We start from the raw sequence: 5,465 nt of genomic DNA on the forward strand, positions 1-5,465 counted from the left end.
GCCTAACCTTTTTGCTAACTCTTTCTAGGATACTGTTAAAAGAGGAATACATTAAGGATATGCCTAGAGTTTGTTCTAAAAATAATAACATTAAAATTGTACTTTTTGGGGGTGCCTGGGTGGCTCAGTCGTTAAGCCTCTGCCTTCACCTCAGGTCATGATCTCAGGGTCCTGGGATCAAGCCCCACATCGGGCTCTCTGCTCAGCGGGGAGCCTGCTTCCTCCTCTCTCTCTCTCTCTGCCTGCCTCTCTGCCTACTTGTGATCTCTGTCAAATAAATAAATAAAATCTTTAAAAAAAAACTGTACTTTTTTTAATTCATAGAAAAACTCTTTTATGCAAATATTTGTCAATTGATCCAAATTCTGACTGTCAGTGATATTATCTACATAGAAAATCTAATAGCATTCTGATCTCTACAGTCCTGTTTATTTGGAGTATTGTAGGAGGAAATGGAGTCAGGAAGGCCCTTTCTGTCTTTTAATGACTATATCTTTGTTGCAGTAAGTTTTCTTATGTGATTATGAACTGAAAGAAAAAATTAAATATACTTTTATATCGAATTCAATAACTTATAACAGTATTATACTGTATTTATGAGCTCTAAGAAACATCTTTTATTTAATTCAGTAACTCATGTATTGTTTTCATTGGGCATTGCTACATCAGTGCACAAACGTAGTTCAGACCATCTCAGATTTAGCAAAAGCTCTTCAAATTATCAGCTAGTAATCATTCTAACATTCCCCAGTGGTTCGCAAGATTCCTTAAGTATAAGTACCTTATTCTTATATGTTTTGATCTGTATTGGAATTTATTTCATAAATAAATAAATAATATTTCATAAATAAAGAAAGAATATCCATTGTCCAAGATTTTGCTTTCCACAGCTTCAGGTAGTCTAAGTCAACCACAGTGTGGGAGGAGCTGATCCTTTCTGATGTATGTCACGATGCCTGTGTCACTCACTGCACTTCATCTACTCTTAGAGGCACCTTTCCACTTCACATCATCACAAGTAGAAGTACCTATTGTACTGAGTACAGTATGATAAGATGTTCTGAGAGAAAAAGAAGGAGAAGAAGAGACCACAGTACTTTTATTAGAGTATATTGCTATAATTGTTGTTTTATTATTAGCTATTGTTAATCTTGGTGCCTATTTTTAAAACAACTTCATTTATTTATTTGTCAGAGAGAGCGAGAGGGCATATAAGCAGGGGGAATAGCAGACAGAGGGAGAAGCAGGCTTCCTGCCGAGCAAGGAGCCTGGTGTGGGACTCAGTCCCAGCACCCTGGGATCCTGACCTCAGCTGAAGGCAGATGCTTAACTGACTGAGCCACCCAGATGCCCCTCTTTGTGCCTAATTTATAAATTAAACTTTATCAAAGATATCTATGTATAGGAGAAAACAGTATATACGGAGTTCAGTACTATCTATGGTTTCAGGCATCCTTTGGGGGTCTTAGAATGTATTCCCCTCCAATAAAGGGGAGCTATTTATCATGTCATAAAATAAGTGAAGGTAAACATTTTTATCATATTTCACTCTATTTCAAAATTTATGATGACCTATATAAAGACCTTCCCCCCTCCCCCAGTGACTGACCCATTGGCACTGCTCTGCTTCTCAACCTTCTTCCTTTTCATTAGTCTGGCAGTATACTGATGGGGAACTTGGCATCACTTAAAGCATGAGCCTGAAGGCTCACACTTATCTTAAAAGGCTGTCTTCTGCTTAAAAGGCTTTCATCTACTTTGAAACTGTAACAGCATCTCCTTAATTTCAATATGATAATTCCTAGAACATGCATCTAAACCTATTGGGAAAGGGCATTTGAAATTATTGAAGGAAGCACGATGCCTGATTTTTCTACAAAACAATGAACATGAAATCACTTTAGAATCAGAATATTCTCTCTTACCACTAATGCTAACTTTTTTATTCTGAGGTTAGAGATGGTGGAAGTGTTTCTTCCAATGTCGATAGCTATGAATAATCTTCTAGGCACAATGTTAAGATATTTCATAGCCTCTGAGACTATGCCGAGGTTTGCGAAAGTTTCCATTACTATGTTCTACCTTCTTTCTCATGCACTCTTTTCCCAGGCACCCAGAACTCTCATTTACTCTTTGGTGTTCCCTTCTTAGATTAAAGGCTGATTTAGCTTCATCAGGCAATCTCCTGCTCTAAAATATCTCTGATTTCCCTTCTGAAATCACACATGATATAAGTCTCTCTCTTAGGATTTTCTGAACAATTACTTCACACCAAATAAATCGTTGACAATGATACAACATTGCTGTTCCAGGAGGAAAAATTAACTACTTCATCAAGGACTTCTGCAATAAGCATGATTAAGTCAAAGGCAAGGAACATCAAGGATAGGAGTGAGGATTTGGGGGCCAGACGTCTTACTCTGCTTCCTATGAGCACTGCACCGAGTTGAAGACTCTGACACCAAGGGGTGAACCTGAGCTGTCCTGTTTTGAAAAACCAGAAAAAGGAGAAGCAGAGGCTGAGATATCAGTGGAGCATAATAACTGGGATTGAAAAAGATCAGTGCGTTTAGATTCAGGCACATCTTAGCGAGCGAAGTAGACAGACGTTTAATAATGGGTGAAATCATCAGAGATTGGATATAATTGGAACGTTCTTCTCCTTAGTTATTCTCCACTTTCTTCTCTTTCCAGCACTCATACAAATGCCTCTTTGTAATCTGGGACACATATTCTTAAGTTGCATGTCAACAGAGGCAGTGTGAAGCGGTACACGTGTCAGTATGAAAATGCTAATAGCACGTCGTGCCCTGGGCTACGTGTGGTACTCAGCGCCTGCAGGTCGATTAGAGAAAGCTCGCCTGTGATTCGTGCTCCGAGTTCTTGTTCCCATTTCAGCTCTCCACCAGGAGCAGTATTTGAAGCATTTTTTAAGAGAGAAGTTTTATGTGGTTATTTCCCCCAGGAGGTTAGCATTTTAAATAGTTCAGTCTTTTTTTTTCATTGATTAGTATCTGAAAAGATCAAATATATGTACAGTAGCTTGGAAACGGTTGTTTTGTGTTTGCACACCTAGAGTCTTAGATACTAAATTCATGTTAACTGACAACTTCCTGAGGAAAAAAGTGTGCTATAGTTTAACAATAACTACTTTAGAAACGTTGTGTTGTAGATGGTGTAACACTACCTACTTCAGAAACATCCTGTGAGGGGCGTCTGGGTGGCTCAGTCCATTAAGGGACTGCCTTCAGCTCTTCTCATGATCCCAGCCGATCTGTTCAGTGGGAAGCCTGTTTCCCCCTCAGCCTCCTACTTCCACAGCTTGGGCGCGCAGTCTCTGTCTCCCTGACAAAGAAATAAATAAAATCTTAAAAAAAGGTGGGGGGCATCCTGTTACATATGCATGGCAAAGAAGAATCAAAGATTGCTTAAGGTAATGAGAGCAGCGGGTTATTTTTTAAATTGTGTTTGATAAAGCTCTCAATCTGCGTAGAGATGTTTATGTGACTGGGAAACTAGCAGTTGGAGAAGATTAGCCATTAGGAGACTCAAGATGGCCACAGGAAACGATTTGGCAAGGAAGGAAATAGAGCTCATGATTGAATTAACAGTCAGCTAATTGACCCATCTGAAAAATGCATCCTCTATTACTATTAAAATTATTAATGTGTGTTGAAATACATGTGAGAAGATTCAGTAAGCCCGTGTAACTTATTCTATATAAAAATAATTTTAAGAAAAAGTTACATAGAGAGAATGATGATTTTTTATTTATGTTTGAGTTCACTTATCTTACCCCAAACTTACCCCTTAGAATACACACACAGGAACACACACACACACACACACACACACACACACGTTTATAGGTCATAGGAATTTATATTTTTTCCTAGTTTGTGTTGTAGCAACAGAAAATATTAGTGGCTTTTGGAGCCACAGAAGCAACCTAAGACAGCATGTGTTGGGCATGATTAGAAGTGATCTTCTCTACAATCTGGCTAAAGAAGTAAGTAAATTATTTGACAGGATATCTAGGGCGAACAAATACATATCTTCCTCCTTCATTTCAGAACACAAGACACAATTAGGAAAGATTCTCAAGATTCTATTTCACACAATCACAAAGAAAAGCATTTTTGTTTGCTTATTCTTTGTTTCATCTATTTCCTTGTTAAGGTTTTTGTTTTTTGTTTCCTTCTGCCTCATAGCCATTACAGTTAGACATGCTTTCCATCAGGATAAGTAACACAGCACCATGTATGTATTGATATGAAATGTAAGGAAGATTGTCAGTATGACAAACATTTTATACCTACTTTGATGGCAAATAAAAAATAAAAATCTCTTTGACATGTACTTTCCTGAGAGATTAATTTTGTGATCTAAGTCTGTTTGATGGCTTCCCAGATTATTAAGCAGCATTGTGTACAGATGCAGTAACAGGTAGAGAATCATATAATTTGACTTTTAAACAGGGATACTTGCAGTAATGAAAAGGGCATAAAAAATAATTACCAGGTGTCAACCAATCTATAAAAGGCATAAAACCCAGCCAGCCTCAGAAGAATCAAGAATAGTGATAGTATACTACGTAGTAAGACCACAGAATTCTCCCAGATTTTCTCATAGATAAAAAATATCTTTCCTCATAGATAAAAAATATCTTCCTTAGTATCACACTCCCTTCAAGATATTGAACAAGCAGCAGTATAGCCATTCAAAATGGCTGAAAATAAAGGTGGGATTATTTTATTTAAGAAGTCAAATTTATACTGAATAAACATTATTAGCATATGAGAAGTCTACATTTATTAATATGTTTTTGAGGTGAATATATCCGTTTGGAAAAAATGACATCTTCAAAAGCTCAATAAATTTACTTTCAAAGACAGGTGTGAAATACAGGATGATTCCATGGTGTTGGCACATGGGAGGGAGAGCACAAATCACCCCCAAGTGATGGCAGAGGCTAGTTAATTCAGCTGCCCAGATCACTGGGTCAGTTCTCAGACTTGTGAGTTCTAGTATAATTTTGGCAAAGAGATAGACATCACAAAAAGAATTGCACAAATATCCATCATCTCACAGACTGATTTCAGGGACATTGCCAGCTTACCTCAGAAGTAAAAGACAACAGGAATAGATCTGGAAAAGTTATTAGAGATAGCTTTCTTAAAATTGCTAATTTTGCACATAAAGTTACTGAGGCTTATTGAAAGTGAGAGATTTGGCCAAGGTTAAACATTTTAAGAAATTTTATTATTTTCTTTTAGATGAAAACGAATTTTAAAAACTATTCCACATTCAGTTGTGAGATAATAGGAGTATGGCAGAAGTGAGAACACATATGACTAAGAAAGAGTGTTCCTAAAGGATTTTTACAGCTTTATGAAAATATGTAGAGTTAGAAGAATAAGACACTCATTGATTACTTGTCTTTTGAATTGTTAGGACAAGAATTA

Source organism: Mustela nigripes, chromosome 3 (assembly GCF_022355385.1).
Source record: "Mustela nigripes isolate SB6536 chromosome 3, MUSNIG.SB6536, whole genome shotgun sequence".
Lineage (NCBI taxonomy): Eukaryota > Metazoa > Chordata > Mammalia > Carnivora > Mustelidae > Mustela > Mustela nigripes.